The sequence below is a fragment of the Trichechus manatus genome, unplaced genomic scaffold (genome assembly GCF_000243295.1).
Source record: "Trichechus manatus latirostris isolate Lorelei unplaced genomic scaffold, TriManLat1.0 scaffold00050, whole genome shotgun sequence".
In the NCBI taxonomy this organism is placed as follows: Eukaryota; Metazoa; Chordata; class Mammalia; order Sirenia; family Trichechidae; genus Trichechus; species Trichechus manatus.
The window spans coordinates 14,094,531-14,119,099 of NW_004443986.1; the positions used below are offsets into that span (position 1 = coordinate 14,094,531).

The 24,569-nt window shown below is 40.7% G+C and overlaps 2 pseudogenes; one reads left to right on the top strand and one right to left on the bottom strand.

The window, feature by feature from the left end:
• Positions 1–13,757: 13,757 nt before the first annotated feature.
• Positions 13,758–14,466, top strand: LOC101353402 (platelet-activating factor acetylhydrolase IB subunit alpha-like; annotated as a pseudogene).
• Positions 14,467–21,000: 6,534 nt separating this feature from the next.
• LOC111820781 (disintegrin and metalloproteinase domain-containing protein 30-like) overlaps positions 21,001–24,569 on the bottom strand; it is a 20,155-nt pseudogene continuing 16,586 nt past the window's right edge.

The window sequence follows — 24,569 nt, forward strand, 5'->3', positions numbered from 1 at the left end:
CTCCTTGCAGCAGAACAGCTAGGGAATCATGGTGGGTGAGGGGGAGCCCGATGCACACTGAATCACAGTGGACTTCAATTTATCCAACAATTAATGAAGAATATGTTCAATTTCTGCTTTCTGTCTGCCTGCCTTGTTGGTTCGAAGAACTCAAGCTATTTTTGCTTATTGCATTCACTAAATTCACCAAGTCCCTGAAATGTATCACTTGGAAAATTAACCCCAGTTGTCTGTATTTTTCTCACCGAAAGGAAGGGGTCGTATTATTTTTGTTCTTTTTTATTCCTATTTGGCAATAATATTTTACTTGGGTTGGGGAAAACGTCTAAACATCTCCTACTTATTAGTTACAGAGATACCATACTGTAGGCCTGAATATCAAGTCCACCTCTTACTAGCCATGGGAGCTTGGCCAAGTTACTTTACCTCTGTATGCTTTAAGTTCCTCATCTCTAAAATGCAGAAGAGGAGAACAGTATCTGCCTCATAGGGTTGTTGCAAGGATTATTCATGTTAATGAATATAAAGTACTCAGAACAGTGGCCAGCTTGAGTTTAGTGCTCTGTTAGCTGTTACTCTTTCAATCATCAACACATATTTTTGAGTACCTGTTATGTGCCGAGCACTATGATAAACACCAGGAACAAAAAAGCAAGGAAGCTTTTGGAGTTTATATTCCCATGGAATAATAATACAATCATGACAACAATAGTAATAATGGCAGTTCATATTTATTAGGAGTATAATATGCATAATCTTATTTGATCTTCACAGTAACCCTAAGAAGTAGGTAAGAATATTATTTTATAGAAGAGGAATCCACAGGCTTAAAGGGGTTAAATAGCTTGATCTCACAACACAGCTGGTAAGTGACAGAGCTAGGGCTAGTACGAGCCAGCATGGCTCCCAAGTCCCAAGTCTTGAGTCTTTCCCTTTAGTGGAATGTGGCCTATTTTCAACCAACAACCATGGTGCTAGAGAACAACACATACAACTTCTCTCTTTATGTTATTCTTCAAGTATTGCTACCCTGCCTCCCGCTTCTTTTATGCCAGGCACTGCGTTTTTTGATAGCCACTCATTTAACATGACAAAATTCAGCTACTCAGTGTAAAACATTTTACCTGCTGGTCAGAGGTACAACTCAGCATTTGAAAGAACATTTAACACTGATCATTGTTGGCCTTCATGCTGGGAGACAAGCGCACATCTCGAGGCCTACCCGGAGCCAATCACTGGAGAATGGTTTAATTGGTTAATCATATAAATTACAATCACTTAATCATTTTAATCACCATCAGCCAATTAGCTCAGAGTTATGGGCTCTGAGGTAACAGTTATGCAAATGTTTGTTCCACTGCAAGCTATTAACAGCCATATTTTCCCAATCAAGCTGACAGAGACTGATGGGTGGGAGAAGAAAAGAAAGTGAGCATTTGTTTAGTTTAAACTTTTTCCTGTTGAGTTATAATGAAGCATTCAGTGGGGAGAAGCACCAAACGCAGTGATTTCTCTATCTTACTTAATATGAGCTTACTGAGTGGATGGGAGAGAGGACCCCTGAGGGAAGTGAAGGTGCAGAAAAAAAGGGAAGGAATGGCTAAGAAACTCTTCAATCCAGACTAGGAATTTAGCACACTATTGCGGAAAATGGTGGCTTTGCTGATCACCCAGTCTACTCAGTCATGTTATAGATGAGGAAATTGAGGATCGAAATGGGGACATGGCTTTTACTGCTGTTCTATCTCCACGAGGCAGCAGGGGGTGTCCACTAATAATGCAGGGGGATTAGATCAAGTTCAGACGGAGCACCTTCATCTATAATGATAATTATTATATAATAATAATGAAGAATATTAACAGCTCTGGAAAGCAAGATAAATTATCTTCAGCCAGCCAGAAACTTTGAAGAATACCTGAAATATTGGTATTGTGGGAATAAATGTGCTCTATATATCCAGTCTTTGGTTTACTACCTGGCACATGCTAGTTGTTCAATAAACACTTGTTGAATGAATGAACTATTAGTGGCCAAATATGAACCTAAGAATCAGGGACAGAAAGGAGCTCTAATCTGTTTGAATGTGACTGAGCTCTGCAAACATGCATATGTTAGCATGTATAAGACAGTTAGGCCCTGTAGTGCAGGCTTCTGCTAGCTTAAATCTCCCACAACACTTCGTTCAACAGAGCTTTCCATTGGGTGGTCAACAGAGTGGACTGGCTCATTCTCTAGTCTTCAGAGGCGCTATGTCAAGTGCTATGACAAAGAGGAACAATCAGAATTCCAGAGATAGAATTAATATTGTCAGGAGTGTGCAGGAAGTGACATGATTCTGTGGTCGTCAAAAGACATTTTGTGGCTTTGGTATACTAGTTTTGTTTTTTTCCCAAGGAATGCCTTAACTTTCCCGGAGACTTTGCTTGCCTTTGCTGGCTCCCAAGTGCATTTTAATAATACATATTGAGCTTCTATTATATGCCATGTACCATGCAAGGAATTAGGCAAACAGTACTGAACATATGATGACAAAGTGTTGTTGGCTGCAGAGAGAAGTGGCAGATTCTTGAAGGCTGACAAGTTATGGAGAACTTCCTGAAGGAGGTGGGGTTTGATCTGGGAAGAAATCGGATAGGCAGAAAAAGATGAAGGTAGAGGACTCCAAAGAGAAAATTGACTTGACATCACAATTTGAAATGCGTATATATCTGAAGAGCCCACATCATTAGTGTAGTGATAGTTTTGTTTAAAGGCTTTCTAATTTCCAATTTAGGAGTTTTTAATTGCCTTAAGGAAGTAACTAGCCCGCTTTCAACTTGTTTACACAGGACTCAGAGTTGCCTTGCCCACAGGTTGGTGAGTCAGGAATGGTTTCTCAGTTGCTTTCTGTGTGACCTGAGCCAAAGACATTTCCCCTCTCCTTTGCCTTGCTCTTCTCTTCCTCACAGAGAGAAAGTGATATTGACCTAACCTACCACTGTTGTGAGAAAAAAACTGATAAAATACAGCAACATACTTCAGAGAGTGAGGAACTGCTGTAAAAAATGCCTAACAACGGTTAGCTTAGGCAGACACAGAAAACATTTATGGGTGGAAATGGAAAATTAGACAAAAATCATATAAAGAAGTTTTAAAGATTTTCTTCCTTCTGCATTTACAACACTGTATTACTGACTTTTTGCACTTAATTAGTCAAAAGTCGGGCTAACACTCTCTTAAATCCTTTTTCAGGTCAGATACTCGCCAGAGTCCATATTCCTAAGGACAGAGCAGTTGAAACAACCCGCCCTTCCTTCTTTGATTACTTCTTTCTCCTTTCAGTCCACATACCTACTTAGCTTGCATTATATGTCTTTCCCCTTGAAAGTGTACAATCATTTTGTTTGTCTTTGCGGGGGTCTCCCCATCTTCACCCCAAAATATACTATAGGTTCCTGGCTTCCTGTGCAGCTTGCTTGGTTGCTGTTGCTAGTTGCCGTGGAGTTGGCTCTGACTCACCGAGACCTCACGTATGACAGAACTGAGCGCTGCCTGGTCCTGTGCCATCTTCCTGACTGTTGGTATGTTTGAGTCCATTGTTGTGGCTATTGTGTCAGTCCATTTGATTATTTCCTTCATTTTTGCTGATCCCTCTACTTTACCAGATATGATGTCCTTTTCTAGTGACTAGTCTTTCCTGGTGACCTGTCCAAAGTAAGCAAGCTGAAATCTCACCATCCTTGCTTCTGAGGAGTATTCCTGTTGTATTTCTTCGTAGACTGACTTGTTTGCTCTTCTGGCAGTCCACAGTATCTACAATATTCTTCGTCAGCATCACAGTTCAAATGTATCAGTTCTGTCCTCCTTTTTTAATGAATCTGTATGGGCAAGACAACTCCCTTAAGAGATCTTATAATAGCGGAATAGCAGATTCAAAACTGATTCTGACTCCAGCAACTATAAATAAGATGTGGTCAGTCTATATGCTCAGTTTGGATCCTCCCATCTTTCATTGTTCAAGATGTAGTTGAAGCTTATTCTAGGGTTTCCCCATACTCCAAGTCCAGCTTGATTTATAAAATATAAGATAGTTTGTACCTTAGTTTGAGTTTCCCCAGAAGCAGAATCAGAACCAGAGACAAGGATTCAAATGCAATAATTTATTTGGGAGGGGCAGGAACACCGGCACGGGGAAGAAGAAATGAGACAGGGAAGGCTACTAATAAAGGGTACATAATTAAGCCAACTACCACAGTGAGCGACTGGAACGTAATCTGGGAAATGATGTAGAATAAGTGCCTCAGAACTAGCCCACCAGAGGGGCGAGTGAACTGGGGTGTGTAGACACCAATACCTATAAGTCATTGGTTGAAGGCTACCAGGGGAGGGGTTGTTAATTCCTGGCAGAGACCTTGCCAGAGTTCTAGAAAGAACTCTCAGACTCCAAAATACAATTACTGGCAGTTGGAACTTGTCCTAGTTCTTGGAAGCACACTGAAACAGTGGAGTCTGAGTGACAGCATCTGCTATAGTTTGCATTACAGTGTTTGTACTTTCTTGCCCAAGGGTGCAAGCTGGAAGGCATTGCAGGGACAGAGTAGTGGGCCCTCTGACCAGGAAAGTGTGTCTTTCCTCTAGCAGTAAGATCATGTAGGACTCACTGCTGGCAATGTACTTTGAGTAACCCTTTAGTCATGGTTCAAGCATCTGAAAGGGTCCAGAAGTGCAGACTTAGTTGAACAGAATTACAACCTTATTATAACACAATCACAAATGTACATCAGGGTCCAGCGGATGATGCAAAACCAAAACCCATTGCCATCGAGTCAATTCCGACTCATAGCAACCCTGTAGGACAGAATAGAACTGCCTCATAGGGTTTCCAAGGAGCGGCTGGTGGATTTGAACTGCCGACTTTTTGGAGGTCTTAAACACTGTGCTACCAAGGCTCCTCCTGAAACAAAATAGCCCTTTGTTTTTCCTTTGGATCATCTAGCAGAGGAGGCTTGGCCCTCCCTAGACACTATGAGGAGAGCTGTTGGTGGTGGTTTCAGTTCTCTTGCCGATGATTGGTTTAGACATGGACATGTAACCCAGTCCTGGCCAATGGGACCTGAGGGGCAGTCCAGGATGGGGCAGGAGGTGCAGGAAATCTGGAAAAGGTTTTTCTTGTTAATAAAAAAGATGCATGGATGAGAACAACCCCCTCTTTTTTTTTTTTTTTTGGCTAAACATTTTAGAGTCTGCCTCTGATGCCTGGAACTTCTACACCCATTTGCTACCACATGGGGATAATCACTGATATGCAGTGGACAGCAGAGTGGAAATATGGAAAATTAGTGGGTCACTGAGTCTGAATTACCAACCCAGAAGCTGCTTCACCTTCAGACTCCTTGTTTTTTTTTTTGGTTTAAGCGGCTTTTGGTTGGGTTTTCTGTTACTTGTAACTGAAAGGATCCTAACTGATACAATGTCAGTTATCCCAACCCATTGATGAGGAGAACTTCTGTTGCTGTTAGTTGCTGTTGAGTTGATACTGTCTCCTGGCAACACCATGTGTGCGGAGTAGAACTTGCTTCATAGGTTTTCAAGGCTCTGGCCTTTCAGAAGCAGATCTCCAGGCCTGTTTTTGGAGGCGCCTCTGGGTGGTCTTGAACCAGCAACCTTTTGGCTAGTAGTCAAGCACTTAACTGTTTGCACACCCAGGGATTCCAAGGTGCCCATAAAGAATCCCCCATTAACTCATCACACAGTGATAAACATTGTTAGCATTTTGATATATTTCCCTCTAGATATTTTTAATCAGATATTTTAAGCAAAAATGAGCTCATGCTGTAATCCTGTTTTTAACCTTTGCAGCTAAAATATCAGGATAATTTCTGCAAGTTATAAAATATTTTATTAATTTTGAATATTAAATATTCTTTATTAATGGCTGTATAGTATTCCACTGAATTTATTAAATGATGAAGCATTGCTCTAAAAATATGTCCCATAATATCTCCACCTGGATAGCCCTCTAGCACCTAAAATTAAAGATATCAAAGTCAGTTCTCACTATACTCCTTTTCCTAAAGAGCTGATCCTCTCATTATTTCCACAGTACTTAGCACATAGCAGACAATCCAAAAATATTTTATAAGTGATGAAAAAAAGTGACATACTTTCAACACTAAAAAAGTGTTGGTTCGACTCAAGTGTCATGTTTCAGGGTCCCAAGACTTTGAAGGTGATTTGAAAAAAAGGAAAGGACATTTTAAAGTAAATTTCTCCTTTCTACTGATTGTCAGATGCCCAATTGTTACAGAAAGAATATCCCAAGATGGTACAATTGACGGTGGTCGTGCTTACGTTCTACAGGATACAAAACTAGGACAGGCAGTGAATCTGAAATAAGATCATAAAGCTGAGAAACATTAAGAGTATGAAAGACCATTATTAACTCCTGATTTAAACATTTAATACAAATTGAAATGTGACATTGCTGCCAATAAGGATGATGGCTGAAAATCATGCCTTTGCCCATTATTATAGGTGAAGGTAGGAAAAAAAAAAGAAATAAGAAAGAAAAGATGAACAGAAAAATAATATAGCTATCTTAATTATTAGCAAGGAGTGATTACATTTCTAGCATCCAATAGCCGAAAGATCCTATTTGTCTTTGCTTAGAAGAGAAATACTTAACCAGTTGCCACCGAGTTGATTCCGACTCATGGTGACCCCATGTATGTCAGAGTAGAACTGTGCTCCATAGGGTTTTAAATGACTGATTTTTTGGAAGTAGATCACCAGAACTTTCTTCTAAGGATCCTCTGGGTAGACTCGAACCACCAACCTTTTGGTAAGCAGCCAAGCATGTTACCGGTTGTACCACCCACGGACTCCAGAGGAATTCTTACTGTGTACCCAGGAAAGTAAGCTGCATGAGGGCAGGGAGCAGTGTGCCTTATTCATCACTGTACCTCTAATGTCTAGAACAATACTTGGCACATCATGGGGGCTCAATAAACACCAATTGAAGAAATGAATGAAGGAGATTTCCTTGCATTTCTTCTATATTCCAGCCACTCTGCATTCTTCAAAAGCTCCAATACTTTCATATATGTGTGTCGTTGCATATAAACCACTCAGTTCAATATAATAAATAATGACTAAGTTCTTACTAACTGTGCTGGGCGTGTGGGTTACATGGACAAATGGAACAGAATCACCCTTGAGGAACTCTTGACAGTGTATTATGCTAGTGCTTCTCAGACTTTAATGTGCATACTAGTTCCCTGTGAGTCTTGTTAAAATGCAGATTTTTCAGTAGGTCTGGGCAGGGCCTGTGACTCTGCATTTCTGATAAGCTCCTGGAATGACGCCTATGCTATTGTTTTTCAGCACTTTGAGGAATGAAGCATTATGGCACGTCTGCTTGTTTTATGGAAACCCTGGTGGCATGGTGGTTAAGAGTTCAGCTGCTAACCAAAAGGTTGGCAGTTTGAATCCACCAGGCACTCCTTGGAAACACTATGGGGCAGTTCTACTCTTTTCCTATAGGGTTGCTATGAGTTGGAATCGACTCAATGGCAATGGGTGGTGGTGGTGGGTAGGAAGATGGCTCTGTCAATAGACAAATTGAGTCATAGCCTAATTCACTTACCATGTGTTATGGGTTGAATTGTGCCCCGCAAAAATATATGTGGAAGTCCTAACCGTTGTACCTGTGAATGCGACCTTATTTGGAAACTGGGCCTTTGCAGATGTAATTAGTTAGATTAGCATGAGATCATACTGGATGAGGTTGGATCCTAATTCAATATGACTGGTGTCTTTATAAGAAGAGAAAAGACACAGATACAGAGACATACAGAGAGAATCTCATGTGATGATGGAGGCAGAGACTGGGATGATGCATCTACAAGCCAAGGAATGCCAAGGATTGCTGGCAATGACAGAAGCTAAGAGAAAGGAATGGAACAGATTCTCCCTTAGAGCCTTTAGAGAGAGTACAGCCCTGCCAACACCTTGATTTCAGACTTCTGGCCTTTAGAGCTGTGAGAGAATAAATTTCTCTTGTTTTCAGCCACCCAGAAGGTAATAACAGCCCTAGGAAACTAAGGCACCATGTATGGACTGAACCCTGGTCTTATCATCTCCAGAGGTGTTTGCATCCCAGAGTGCAAACCTCCCAGCACAGGTGGCCTGAGGGCAGTCAGGATTTCCTTACGGTTCTGCTGAGGTGTAGAAGAGACTCTAGGGTAGAGATCATCTGGGTGCTGACAGGAGGTAAGACATTTACATGCCATGCACTGGTAATAGAGTCAGGGTCTTGGAATATATCATTTTCTTTTCCACTGCTGGAGACAGCTGAGCACATTCCCATTGTCATATCTAGTCGAGATATTTCGTAAATCTGCAGGGTAATCATTTAAAATTTAAGTTCTTTCCCACTAAAGAGTGTTCATAGAGGATGTGAAACTTAGCAAAATGCAAAGGCTTTTCTCCCCCACATCACAAATGTGCATCCTCAGCAACTAACAACTTTTAAATGATCTGTCACACTTTGCATAATTAAATCACAGTTGCAATGGCAGCCAATCATTGTAGGAACAGTTAGACAGCACTGATAGAACATAGAGTATGGAAAGAGGAGAATTTCTTGGGTAGTAAAATTTTCTTACATCAGGCTAAGACTCCAGGCCAAGAAATGGAAGGACAGTGTGAAATAAACTCTCATTTTAGATCCACCGAAAAAACATTTATTGAGCACTGACTGGGGTGTTCCCTGCCCTTGAGGATCTTACAGTCTTATGAAGACCGAAAGGTCAAATAATCAAACAGAGTTCACCAGTGGTGTTCCAGGTGTATCATCCCAATAATGATATGGTAATTACAGGTTGGTGATAGCATCAATCAATTAATGGAGTTATGTTCTATAAAACCTTTCATGCCCACTTTCTTAACACCTACCCTCAGCCACCCAACAGCATGGGTTCTTCATTCCTTAGAACTGTTCTCCCTCCAAGACTTTAAATTCAGATTAGTTACCCATCATATTGTTATGACTCTCTACTTTTCCTCCACTCCACTCTCATTAGGTATTACCAATATTTCCTATCCTTTCGGATTAGTACGGTGATTCAGAGCACATGTGAACATAGAGTCTGGAGCCCGACTGAATTTGTATGACCTTGGGTAAGTCACCTGCTCAGATGTGCCTCAGTTTCCTCATCTGAAAAATGGGGATAATAATTATACTATATCATAAGGTTGTTGTGGGGATTAAATGAGCTCAGTAACACATGTAAGAACAGTAGCTGGCTCCAACACTAGGTTGGAGCCCTGATGGCGCAGCGGTTAAGAGCTTGGCTGCTAACCAAAAGGCTAGCAGTTCAAATCCATCAGCCTCTCCTTGGAAACCCTATGGGGCAGTTCTACTCTGATCTATAGGGTCACTAGGAGTCAGAATCAACTCAACGGCAATGGATTACAGGTTAAACACTAGGTAGGTCTTTGCTATTATTAGAGTCACGGGTACTTATTCTCACAGTTCATCTCTGACGGTATAGCTTTCCTTGCTTCCCAACAGGTGCTATGTCCTGACAGTCTGCCATGCCTGCCTCCATAATCTACAGCTCTGGAGACCCTGGAATTGGTCTTCTCCACTTCCACAGCTAGGCTATCAAGTGTTATTAGACAAAGATGGAGTGGTGACCCCCTCCTGGGGTGTCTGTCAGGCTCAATATGATCCTTGATCTTTGAGAACTGTACTAAATACACAGGGAGGGCTGCCAGCCTTTATGAGCCCTTATCACCTGGCTGTAGCTGACTGGTCTAGGAGTGGACACCTGGCCCAAGCTGGACCCATTATTCTCTCTGTCAGGAATTTGGAATGGGAGTCTGGGAGGCCTTGATCCGAGTCTTATTAATGGCAGACCTTGAGAGTGTGTGTCCTTTACCTCTTGATGCTGAGGCCCCCAGCCCTGCCGTGTCTCCCTCACTTCTCTTGGCTTCTGTGAGATATCTTTCCATTAAATTGCTCCTTTCTCATATGCTTGCCAAAGTGCATTTCTACCTTTCACAAACCAAAGGAACCTCAACTAAGAAACAATTACAATGAGGTGTTCTACAAAGATGGATCTCCGACGGTCCACCACTACAGCTCAACACTTATTTTATCTATCTCTTTTTGAATCCCTGGGCATCCCCACCGCAGCAGCGTTTTGACATTTTCTCCTCTCAGGAGTCACCAATCTGCCTCCCATCCTTCACTCAGTGGTCCTCAACCCTGGTGGCACATTGGAATCAGTGCTCCTCAACCCTGGTGGCACAATGGAGTCACCTGGTGAACTTGAAAAATGTTGATGCCTGGGTCTTGCCCCCAGAGATTGTGCTGTAATGGGTCTGGAGAGTGGCCTAGGTTATTCTAATATGCACCCAGGGTTAAGAACCACTCCTGGCAAGATCAAGACTATTCTACATAAATACTATCCTTCAGCTCACTTTCTCTTACTCCAACAGTTTTGATTTTCTCTAATCCCTTTCTCCTTCCCACCAGGCTTAGAGGATGAAGAGTACCCACCCTTTGCCAAGGCTAAGGATCGGGCAGCGTTTTGTTCTGTTGTACATAGGGTTACTATGAGTCGGAACCAACTCGATGGCACCTAATAACAACAACAACAAGATCCCCACCAGCGATGGTTGCCAATCCTCACACTATCTACAAGTTACCCCACTCCTCTCTACTACCTCTGGGAGTCACTGTTCTCTCTACTTCCTGTTCCTCCAGTCAGACTCCTCAGAGGAGCAGTCTACAGCTGAAAACTTCCACTATATGCTAAACCAAATTATGAAAACTAAAGAATATATTTATCCTCCTGAGCATTACATGACTTAGTTATTGCAGTTAAGAGTTTTTAATGAGTCGGAAATCTGCAATAATAATAATAGCAAACTTGTAATAATAGAGTGTTTACTACATGCCAGACACTGTCCTGCGTTTTCCATATATTATCTCATTTAATTCTCACAACCACCCTGTGAGATAGGAGCTATTATTGCCATTTTACAGATGAAGAAACAGAGATATGGTGAGGCTAAGGAACTTGCCCAAAGACATATAGCTGGGAGGCAGTGGGGTTGGGATTCAAGGAGATTAATAATAAACATTTAGCAATAGGACACTGTACTGTATTTAAGAAACATATACACACATGTATGTTCAGCGTTTAATTTCTATAGTTCCCTAAAACCAAAAAAACAAACAAACAAACCCACCGCCATTGAGTTGATTCCAACTCATAGCAACCCTATAGGACAGAGGAGAACCGCCTCATAGGGTTTCCAAGGTTGTCAATCTTTACAGTAGCTGACTGCCACATCTTTCTCCCACAGAGTGGCTGGTGGGTTTGAACCACCGACCTTTCAGTTCGCAGCTGAGCACTTTAACTACTGCACCACCAGGACTCCTTCAATAGTTTCCTACATATGGTTAATTCTGAGGTTGATTTTTTTAATGGCAGTAGGACCAGAATTTTTAAATTAAAACAAAAATTAAAGAGCTGCTGTCCCTTAACCTACAAGCAGTGATTTCTATAGCAATAGCCTGTTTTCGTTTGTTTGTTTTTTAATGAGAGAGAGAAGGTGGGGGGATAATTAATAGCATTTTATAGTCTATGTGAAGGCCAACAATTGTCTAATCTAGCCATGTCATATGCTAATATTGATTAAATTTAATGCTGAAATTTTTCAGTAAATGAAAAAAAAATTCAATCTAGTTGTACCAGCCTAAGAGGGACCATTTATGGAATTCTTGCTGTTTGTAATTGACTGCTGTTGGAGCAGACACTGTGTAATGCAGTTATTCTCTGAGATTACTTTCTGCTTTCCTTAGTAAATTGCAAGTTACAGGCACACTCACTAGAAACACTGCTTGCCATGTCAGTCTGTATGCGCTGGTGGCAGAGTCGCCAGATGAGCACCAGCAAGGCTGACATGGAGGCCACTGTGCTCCCGTCACCACAACCAGTTCACATAAATAACAAACGCGCGGAAGCTACCACCTTAGCAACAAAAAGAAATTGACTACTGCTCAATTAATCAGAAATGAGACTGTCACTCACTGGGGTGGAGATGTGAGAATCGCCTTATCTGGTTCTCAATAGCAATTTAGGTTTGGGGAAGTTATTTTACAGGTGTAATTACAAAGGGAAATGAAGTCACTTTTGCAATGTTACCAGGTGCTCTTCCTTCCATTATAACCTTGATGAATAGCCCCCCAGAGCAAACACACTGGCTGGTCTGCTAACTGGTTTTATTACGCAAATACAGGATTGAAAAAAAAAATGCCATTCAATTGAGGAAGCCTCTTAAGAACAGGGGAGGTTGCTGTCTGTCCCCACGTAAACTTTTCAGTCAATGATATAAGCTATCTTTATTAAGTCAATAAAATCCTTTTAAGCCAAGAAAATCACATTCTAATCTAGATTTTTAATATGAAAATTATATTTCATGAAATAAGGATAACTACCTTTGCCATTAGCTAAACTCTTCCATGGATTTGTTTCAAGTACCAGAGAATCACTGGAGACAAATGTAATCATGTGATGAGCTCCAGGCCACAAGCTGGCCTCAGGGAGAGTGCAGCTTCTCTAGGGCTTTGCTTCTAATTTATTATAGACTTACCTCAGGGTAAGTAACTTTGCTTTTCTGTGCTCCACTCTTACCTTCTGTTAAATGGAATTTTCTAAGACAGAATTACTTTTAAGGAGGACTGTTTGAGAGACCACCACCCGTCTGTCAGTTTGTCCTGCTGTGGCAGCTTGCATGCTGCTATGATGCTAGAAGCTATGCCAAAGCTATTTCAAATATTAGCCGGGTCACCCATGGTGGACAGGTTTCAATGGAACTTCCAGACTAAGACAGACTAGGAAGAAATACCAGCTATCTATTTCTGAAAATTAGCCAATGAAAACTCTATGGATCACTTCCGTCTCTCCCTTCTTCCTTCCTTCCTTCTCCCTCCCCCACTCACCCACCAGTGGATGGGAGTGAAGGACAGAAGTGGCCCTGTGGAGGCAACAGTGCAGCGCTCTGATGGAATTAAACTTACTTGTTGAATATTTCCTGGTTACCGGTTGGATTCACTTGTAAAAGGATCATTTTCCACTGCATGGAAGTCACTTAGTGGCATATTTTAATTATAAATCCAGGGATCACAAAGCTTTTTGATTTCCCAAAGGAGGGAGATACCACTATATCAAATAAGTTTGACATTACAGCCAAAATGGTGCTGTCCCAGAGACAACGAGATGAACTAAATCGAGCTATAGCAGATTATCTTCGTTCAAATGGCTATGAAGAGGCATATTCCGTTTTTTAAAAGGAAGCTGAATTAGATATGAATGAAGAATTAGATAAGAAATACGCTGGTCTTTTGGGAAAAAATGGCCTTCTGTTATTAGATTACAAAAGAAGGTTATGGAATTAGAATCAAAGTTAAATGAAGCAAAAGAAGAATTTACGTCGGGTAGACCTCTTGGTCGGAAACAAGACCCAAAAGAATGGATTTCCCATCCACCAGAAAAATATGCATTGAGTGGTCATAGGAGTCTAGTCACTCGAGTCATTTTCCAACCTGTGTTCAGTGTTATGGTCTCTGCTTCAGAGGATGCTATAATTAAGGTGTAGGATTATGAGACTGGAGATTTTGAACAAACTCTTACAGGGCATACAGGCTCTGTACAGGATATTTCATTTGACTACAGTGGCAAGCTGCTGGTTTCCTGTTCTGCAGATATGATCATTAAATTACAGGATTTTCAGGGCTTTGAATGTATCAGAACCATGCACGGCCATGACCACAGTGTTTCTTCAGTAGCCATCATGCCCAATGGAGATCATATAGTGTCTGCCTCAAAGGATACAACTATAAAAATGTGGGAAGTGCAAATGGCGACTGTGTGAAGACATTCACAGGACACAGAGAATGGGTACGTATGGTGCAGCCAAATCAGGATGGCACCCTGATAGCCAGCTGTTCCAATGACCAGATGGTGCGCCTGTGGGTGGTAGCAACAAAGGACTACAAGGCCAAGCTCCAAGAACACGAGCATGTGGTAGAATGCATTTCCTGGACTCCAAAAAGCTCATATTCTTCCATCTCTGAAGCAACAGGATCTAAGACTAAGAAAAGTGGCAAGCCTGGGCCGTGTTTGCTGTCTGGATCTAGAGACAAGACCATTAAGATGTGGTATGTTTATATCGGCACGTGCCTGATGACCCTTGTGGGTCATGATAACTGGGTACATGGAGTTCTGTTCCATTCTGGGGGAAAGTTTATTTCGAGTTGTGCTGATGACAAGACCCTACGTGTATGGGATTACAAGAACAGGCAACACATGAAGACCCTCAATGCTACCTCCTTGGATTTCCATACGATGGCACCATATGTGGTTACAGGCAGTGTAGATCAGACAGTAAAGGTGTGGGAGTGCTATTGATTGATTCTCATTTGGCCCCTCCTCCCTTTTTTTCATCTGGATGCACTCTGGTGATACCATGGTTACCCCATTGAGCTCTGTTTAAATAAATATTGTCTTTCAAAAAAAAAAAAAAACTCTATGGATCACAACAGAATATTGTCCCACATAGTTCTGGAAGATGAGCTCCCTAGGTTGGAAGGCACTCAAAATACTCAGTGGCCACAAAAATGGAGAACACCAACAATTGTGAAGATGACATAGAACCAGGCAACATGTCGTTCTGTTGTACACCGGGTTGCCATGAGTCAGAGCTGACTCAAATGGCAGCTAACAGCAACATTGAGAGAGATGGTATAGAACCAGAGCAGAGTCACAGAGTCTGGAATACTAGTGTTGAAGGGACTTGGGCAACCATCCTGCCCAGTACCTCTTTTACAGTAGACAGAATTGAGGTCAGGGAGGTAGAGTGATGGCTCCACACCACACAGTCAGTCTGTTGCTGAACCAGAGAGAGAAGCAGGTCTCTGAGACCCAGACCAAATGCATCTTAAGTGCTGTGTGGCATTCAATGCAAAAATAGCAATTTCATCCTTGGGTTTAACACACAGTGAATTGCACGGCATTTATTCCTTTATCTCAGAAAGATGAATGGTGGTTCGCAAGATTAGCTGATGGTCAAATGATCGCACTATCTCCTCTTGAAATGAGCATCATTACCGTATCTATATTAAAAAGGGCACCAATGATAAGACATTTATTAAGCATGCACTATCTGCCAGGTGTTATCCTAAGCAGTAAACTTTCGGATAGGATTCCCCATTGCCCCTGTAAATAAATGAGAAGAGTGGGATCCTCTCGTACCTTTTTACTTAAAAACTTTCATCTACAGCTTAGACACAACAATAGAACTACGCAATGAATCTATGTCTCCCAGTGACTCTATACCTCTGCTGGCCTGAGTAAGAAACTACTTGCAAAGAGTTGGGTTGATGTGCTGAGCTAACCTCTGACCCTAGCAATAAACAAATAGTAAAGTTGTCTTTGGCTAGTCAGTACAAAACTCCCTCTCGCTGCTCTAAAAACCATTTGGAATTGCTCCAACTTATATATCTGTTGGATGTTTAAGAAATAGATTAAGAGGTCAGCAGGGAAAATGAGATGATGGTTGTCTAAATGGACAATGGTAAGAAGAAAGGAGTTAGGAGGAAAAAGTTAGTTCTGGTAAAAGGTAGTTCAATGTGAGGTCATACTGGATAAGAAAACCAAAAACCAAACCCACTGCTGTCGAGTTGATTCTGATTCATAGCGACCCTATAGGACAGAGTAGAAAGCCCCCATAGGGTTTCCAAAGAGCGGCTGGGGGATTCAAACTGCCAACCTTTTGGTTAGCAGCCTGAGCTCTTAACCACTGTGCTACCAGGCTCTTTGTACCACCCAGGGACTCATTTATAGATACTTGGACTATTTTTACCAAAGGATTCAAGACAGCTTGTAAGAATGAGCAATATAAAATAGAAAAACATAAATAGATGTATCTTAGATGGCCACTCGAAAGCTTTTAAGATCCCAGACACTACTCACCAAAGTAGGATGCAGAACATTTTCTTTAGGAACTATGTTATCCAATTGACCTAGATGTCCCCAGAGACCATGGTCCCTAGCCCTCAGCCCCAGTAACTCAGTCCCTCAAGGTCTTTGGTTGTCTAGGACGCGTCTACGACTTTGCCTTTGTCAAACTGTGCTGACTTCCCCTGTACTGTGTGCTGTCTTTCCCTTCACCAGAGTTGACACTTGTCTACCATCTAGTTAGCGATTACCCCTCCCTGCCCCTCCCCTCCCTTGTAACCATCAAAGGTTGTTTTTTTATGTGCATAAACTTTTTCTTGTGTTTTTATAATATTGGTCACATACAATCTTTCTCCTTTTGTGATTGACTTTTTTATGCCCTCCAGATTCATCCACGTTGTGAGATGTTTCCTGGATTGATCATTGTTCTTTATCATTTCTTCTCCATTGTGTATACATATCATAATTTGGTTATCCATTCATCTGTTGATGGGCACTTAGGTTATTTCTATCGTTTTGCTATTGAGAATAATGCTGCAATGAACATGGGTGGGCATTGTTTATTTGTGTGACGGCTCTTACTTCTCTAGGATATATTCCTAGGAGTGGGATTGCCAGATTGTATGACATTTCTATTCCTAGATTTTTAAGGAGGTGCCATGTTGTTTTCCATAGTGGTTGTACCATTTTACGTTCCCACCAACAATGCATAAGAGTTCCAGTCTCCCCACAAACTCTCCAACATTTGTTATTTTCTGGTTTTTTTGATTAGTGCCAGTAATGTCGGGGTGAGATGGTATCTCATTGTAGTTTTGATTTGCATTTCTCGAACAGATAATGAGTGTGAGCATTTTTTCATGTGTCTGTTAGCTGCCTGAATGTTTTCTTTGGTGAATGGTCTGTTCATATCCTTTGCCCATTGTTTAATTGGGCTACATCTATTTTTGTCACCAATATTGATAACATATAAGATAATATTTTTGATGTTGGCTTAAAGAAGGAAAATTTACACAATCCAGAACACCTGGTGTACTGTATTTTTTTGCAAATAATGTGCCCGTGTAAATAATACTCCTACACATATAATGTGCATACAGGACCTAGGAAAATAATTTGCACAGTTGGCAAAAAAATACAACTCGTGTGTTTTTTGTGTAAAATACCCTACTTCATGGCCATCAAACAATCCTCTATAAATTGATACATCTCAGCCAGACTTTTTCTTAGTGTTGAAGAAATCTTTACTGAAATCTGGGAATGCAAAAAGATTACAAAGCAGGGAAGTAGCACTCAAAACTGGATCTCAGATAGACTCACTTTGAGTCCCTTGGCCATGCCCTTTGCAGGAGGTGGCCCCTGGATCTCTTTCCCTACACCCCACAGCCCTACCACTATATTGCAGGTCCTCTTACTTCTCCCAAATGGAGCTCCCAGGGCTAGGTTTCCCCTCTCTTTTCAGCCTGTGGCCCCAGATTAAATAAAATTTCAGTCCATCATGTGTGGACACCTCTTCATATTGTTTTACAGAGTTATTTATCATAAAATTGCCAATTCAGAAGTTTATTTGGGCTTTATCTTTAAACAACCAAATGCCTTTTGAAGTATCTTGTCCTGATTGAGGGTCCAAACTCCTAAGAGTGAGTAAAAGTCTCCACCTGGACCTACCTAAGAAATTTTAAGGCCTTAGGCACTGCTCTAGAGTCCAGATGTTTTTGCAAGCTCAAAGATTTTCCCGAGTATTTAGGGCACCCACATTTTTCTGGTTGGGGATTTAGGAGAACTTTCTCCCTTTCTATGGCAAATGCCAGGGACTGCAAAGTTTTCTTGGTTATACCTATAACACAGATGTAAAGGCAGAGGAAAATTAGAGAAACTAGAGCCAGATGAAGATAAATGAACAGCTTCTTGTAAAAGCAGGGTCCTTTTTAAAACTTAACTAATTTTTTTGTTTTGGATAGTTTTTCTTTTCCCCCCCTGGGTTTTTTTGCTTTTATTATTGATGTTATATAAGCAATAATGCTTACTATAACAAATTTCAAACAGTAAAAAATGACAAGTAATATTTCTCTTCCTTCTTGACCTATTCCCCAAAGGAAGATACATTTCTTGCATATCTTTCTAGATCTTCAAAACTGGTCAAAGACAGTCTGTCAAGGTTCTAGAAACTGACCTAAAAAAGAATATCACTTTTCTTTCAAGACAGAAATACAAGCTACTGACTGACAATAAAATTCATAGTTCTTAATTGGATCTGTCAAAGTAGTCACCTTATTCTTTGGTCTATGTTTTTCATAACCAACACCCTTACTCACCTACTGAAAGCTTAGCATGACAGGAGGCAAAGTATCCCAGAAGAAAGAAATGTGTCTTGAGCACTCAGTTAGCAAAGTCAAAGGTACATTAGGGATCCTGTGAAATTCATATTATCATGAGCTGCAGAAATTTAGATGCTCTACGATACAACTGTTGCTGTTATTAGGTGCTGTCAAGTCAGTTACGACTCAGAGCGACCCTATGTACAACAGAATGAAACACGGCCTGATCCTGCACCATCCTCACACTCATTGCTGCATTTTGAACTCATTGTTGCAGCCACTGTGTCAATCCATCTTGTTGAAGGTCTTCCTCTTTTTCACTGACCCTTTGCTTTACCAAGCATGATGTCCTTCTCCAGGGACCGGCCTCTCCTGATAACAGAGCCAAAATACATGAGACGAAGTCTCACCATCCTTGCTTCTAAGAAACATTCTGGCTGTACTTCTTCCAACACAGCTTTGTTTGTTCTTTTGGCAGTCCACAGTGTATTCAATATTCTTCGCCGACACCATAATTCAAAGGCATCAATTCTTCTTTGGTCTTCTTTATTCATTGTCCAGCTTTCACATGCATATCAGGTGATTGAAAATACCATGGCTTGGGTCAGGTGCATGTCCTCAAAGTGATATGTTTGCTTTTTAACACTTTAAAGAGGTCTTTTGCAGCAGATTTGCCCAATGCAATCCGTCGTTTGATTTCTTAACTGCTGCTTCCGTGGCCATTGATTGTGGATCCAAGTAAAATGAAATCTTTTCTCTGCTTAACATGATGTTGCTTATTGGCCCAGTTGCGAGGATTTTTGTTTTCTTTAGATACAACTAGAGATGTGTTAATACACGTTGGTAGATCTGTTAGGTTCGGATTGCTTAAAATGGTAGGATTCTTCTGATGGCTATATAGCTCTAAAACGAATTCACCATTAAGATTACTGAGTGTTGGAAACTGGAGTATAAGTGGTGCCAAATTCAGGAAGGAGAAAGAGAATAACACTCCAACCAGCAACCTATGAGAATTACCACACCCTCTCAACACTTGGTATTATCAGTCTTATTTCTCTTAGCCCTTCTGGTGGGAGTGTAGTGGTATCTCATGGTGGTTTTGGTTTGCATTTCTCTCATAACTAACAAGATGGATCATCTTTTCACCTTTGGCACAGTAACTGTTCAAATCTTTTGCCACTTTCTCTATTGGGTTGTCTGTCCTTTTGTTGTTGATTTGAGGAGTTCTTTATATATTCTGCATACGTATCTTTTGTAAAATAAATTATACTACATTTCTACAATGAGCTACTATACAGCAATCAAAGTGAACAAACTATTGCTACATACAATTATGTGGATAAACTCACAAACATAATGCTGAGCAAAAGAAGCCAGCACAAGAGAGTACAGTTTCAGTTATCTAGTGCTGTTAAAACTTGTTGCCGTCGAGTCAATTCTGACTCATAGCAACCCTATAAAGACAGAGTAGAACTGCCCCACAGAGTTTCCAAGGAGCGGCTGGTGGATTCAGACTGCTGCTCATCTTTTGGTTAGCAGCCAAACGCTTAACCACTGTGCCACCAGGGCCCCAGTCTAGTCCTCTTATAACAGAAATACCACAAGTGGGTGGCTTTAATGAACAGAAGTTTATTTTCTCACAGTTTAGGAGGCTAGTAGTCCAAATTCAGGACACTGGCTCTAGGGGAAGGCTTTCTCTCTCTATTAACTCTGGGGGAAGATCATTGTCTCTTTTCAGCTTTCGTCCCTTGGTTCCTTGGTGATCTCCATGTGGCGTGGCATCTATCTTCCCCCATCTGTGCTTGCTTTCTTCTGTGCCTAATCTGCTCTTTTATATCTTAAAGTAATCAGCTTAAAACACACCCTACACTGCTAGGATCTCATTAACATAACAAAGAAAATTCTATTCCCAGATGGGATTATATCAACAGGTGTACGGATTAGGATTTACAACACATATTTTAAGGGACAAAATTCAATCCATAACAAGCACATACTGTGTAATTCCACTTACATAAAGTTAAAAGAAAAAAAAAACAGGCAAAACTAATCTACTATGTTAGATGTCAAGAGAGTGGTAACCTTTAGAATACTGGGTAATAACTAGGAAGGGGCATAAGGGGGCATCTGGGGTCCCAGTAACATTCTATTTTTTCAGTTGGACACTGGTTATACAGGTGAGTTCACATTGTGAAAATTCATGGAATTGTTCACTTCTGGTTTGTGCACATTACTGAATGTTATAAATGAAGAAACTGTTAAAAAGAAGGAAAACTGTGTTCTTTGCCAATTACCAAATACTTGATATTTGCTAGCAGGTTCTTTGCATGTGATGTGTTTCTCACTTACTATATTGTGGTTTTCGTTTTTTTTTTTTTTGCATTAAATGCTTTCCTTGTGAGTACTTTCTCCCTTGTCCCCAGAACAAGGATATCTTTTATTTGCTGATCAAAACTTAAGGAAAACTAAGTAAAAAAAAAACTGGGAGAAGAGCGAAGACCCATTTGTATAAGTGATAAGTTTGTTCAATAAACGATCGATCCTGTGTTTTTGAGTCACTGTAGAGTACCTGATTACTTTTTTGGTTTTGTGATTCACATTCTTTGCCTTAGATATTTTTGTCTACAGTGTTACTTCAGGATATTTTTTTCTGTTTGGGTTCTCAACAGTTTCATATAACTTGACTTAAAAGCACAACATTCACTGAGATAATTAAGAAAATAAGGCATAATAACATAATGGACACAATCTGAACTGACGAGGGCACCTCCAGATTTAGTGGTCATGGAGGCCCACTGTCAATGCTTCCTCCAAATCCTTCCTCCTCAGAGAACGGAGGGGCCCAGCAATACACGCAGTGGCAGTTTTTTCTATTGTTGCAAATGCCTTGATGGTTGCACTTCTCAGGCAAACAGTCATACTACAGAACTGAGATATCAACACAACTTCTGTTAATACATATCAGGTTCTGGCCTCGGGAGATGCCATCATTTATCACATCCAGATCAGGTATTCCCAAGGGTTTCATGCCTAGATGATAGCCTATGCTCCAGAGTACATGAGATTTTCCTCCTCCAAATGAGTGTTAATTATTAAAGTATGATCTGGCGTATCAGGGAGGGTTTTGACATTTTTACATTGTAGCCCGCCACATAGTAAACTTTCTTTGCTACGTTTTTATAGGAATGAGTTCCTGTACACTACAGTTACCATACTGATCACCCGTTAAATTCACAGCATCATAGCACTGATTAGGACCATCCTTGGCATTAGGTTCCAAAACTTTTTGGCACTGCATAATCCTGGATCGACATCCCTTTCTGAAACAACAGTCTTTGTATTGGCAAGGGGTTCCATCCTTCTTTTAAGTGTTATCTGGGCAAAGACTTGCGGTCCCATTGCAGTATTCTTTAAGGTCACATTCATTTTCTTGCTGTCTGCATACATATCCAGATGGATGAAATTGACAGTTATGATAGCAAAGACCAATGCTACAGTTGGCACCATGTTTGAATCTACAATCTGGCTGACTACGCTTGTCTTTTTGACATCTGCTCTTGAACCGCAATCACATTCCTCTTCCACAATTTTGTTTCTACATCTCTCCAACACACAACCTATTTCTGGAATATTATTAAGACAAGATGCTCCTAAATATACAAACTGAAAATAATAGATAAATCTACAATTACTCCACCCAGTATTTCCAGTGCCCATGATGCAACTATGTTTACTCTTGCATTGGCAGTATTCTTCATCATGTTTCATTCCCAAACCATAGCCAAGTTCATGAGTAGACCAAGAACCAGGTCCAAGGATATCTGGATTTGGAAAAATAGTTGTAGATCCACCATGCAATTTAGTATACATTAATCCAACAAAGGCCCATCCAAGAGCATCAGGAAACTGTCCGTTAACATATAAATGTGACCAATCTGATAGAACCTGAGCATTTAAAATCTCTCTTCCATATAATAAAAATTGGCTTAGAACTTCAGTTAACTTGTTTACTTCAATATTTATTTTCTCTTTATTTGCCCATATTTCCAGAGCTTTTAGATATATCCTCATATTGATTTCCTGATTCCAACACACAGTGACCTTATAGGACAGAGTAGAACTGCTCTATAAGATTTCCAAGTAGCAGCTGGTGGATTCAAACTGCCCACCTTTTGGTTAGCAGTTGCGCTCTTAGCCGCTGTGCAACCAGGGCTCCTTTCAGAAAGTAGCTGTCCATAATTCCAGTAAGAAGAAGGTCATCATTTACGGCTTGGGTTAGATTAGAATTCACAAACAAATATCCACCATGATCAAACAACATGATAAATTCCATATACTTTTGGTTCTTACAGGATTCGGTAAAGTCCCTTATCATAGCTATGTTCTCATGCTGGGCCATCTGCAGTTCTATTTCATCATCAATTAAGCTACAGCTCTGACTGCTAAATTGCTCCTGCTTCAGCAATTACTTCAAATCTGGAAGAGTCCTTGAGGGACTCAGTTTGGTAAAGTTCATTTCAGTATTCCTTGGAGACCAGCCATGCAATGTACTCAAAGTAGCTTCAGATTCCTGAGATCCTCTGGGCCCATATAGCTGCAAACCTTCAGCAGATAAGGGTGATCCTCCAAAAGCTTCCCCTGAGCCATGATGGAGAAAACCTGCAGATGTTGGAGCAATAGAAACCTCTTGGGCCACAGGTGGAGGACACGCTTCTTGTCTTTTAACTTCAGGAGGTAGGACTCGTGCTGGGCCACACCTTGCTCTTCTAGCTGGAGGCTCGGCTTCTTGGGGATGGTGATTTCTTTTTATTTATTTATTTATTTGTTTGTTCTTTCTTTTTTTTTTTTAATTGTGCTTTAGGTGAAAGTATACAGCTCAAGTAAATTTCTCATTCAAAAATTTATACACATATTGTTTTGTGACACTGATTGTAATCCCCACAATGTGACAGCACACTCCCCCTTTTCACCCTGCTTCCCTGTGTCCATTTGCCCAGTTCCTGTCCCTTCCTGCCTTCTCGTCCTGCTTTTGGACAGCAGCTGCCCATTTGGTCTCATATATTTGATTGCACTAAGAAGCATGTTCCTCATGTGTATTAATTTTTTGTTTTATAGGCCTGTCTAATCTTTGTCTGAAAAGTAGGTTTCAAGAATGGTTTCAGTTCTGGGTTAGCAGAGTGTCTGGGGGCCATAGTTTTGGGGTTCCCCCAGACTCTGTTAGACCATTAAGTCTAATCTTTTCACATGAATTTAAAATCTGTCTACATTTTCTCCTGCTCGGTCTTGGACTCTTTGTTCTGCTCCCTATCAGGGCGGTCATTGGTGGTAGCCGGGTACATCTAGTTCTTCTGGTCTCAGGCTGGTGGAGTCTCTGGTTCATATGGTCCTTTAGTCCTTTGGGCTAGAGTTTTCCTTGTGTCTTTGGTTTTCTTCATTCTCCTTTGTTCCAGGTGGGATGGTACCAGTAGATGTATCTTAGATGGCCACTCCCAAGCTTTTAGGGCCTCAGATGCTACTCACCAAAGTGGGATGTAGAACATTTTCTTTATAAACTAAGTTATGCCAAGTGACCTAGATATCAGCTGAGAATCTGGTCCCTAGGAGATACTCCGTCCCTCAAAGTGTTTGAATGTGTCTCCAAAAAGAAGAAAGGGCCACAATCAAAACATTCACCCTACAACTGGAACAAGTAGAAAGTGAGCAGCAAAAGAAGTCCTCGGGCACCAGAAGAAAGGAAATAATAAGAATTAGAGCAGAATTAAATGAAATAGAGAATAGAAAAACAATGGAAAGAGTTAACAAGACCAAAAGTTGTTTCTTTGAAAAGATCAACAGAATTGATAAACCATTGGCCAAACCGATGAAAGAAAAACAGGAGAGGAAGCAAATAACCCGTATAGGAAATGAGATGAGTGATATCACAACAGACCCAACTGAAATTATAAGAATCATAACAGAATACTATGAAAAATCGTACTCTAACAAATTTGAAAACCTAGAGGAAATTGACAAATATCTATAAACTCACTACCTACCTAAACTAACACAAACAGAGGTAGAACAACTAAATAAACCCATAACAAAGAAGAGATTGAAAAAGTAATTTAAAAAACTCCTAACAAATAAAGCCCTGGCCCGGACAGCTTCACTGGAGAATTCTACCAAACTTTCAGAGAAGAGTTAACACCACTACTACTAAAGGTATTTCAGAGCATAGAAAACGATGGAATACTCACAAAC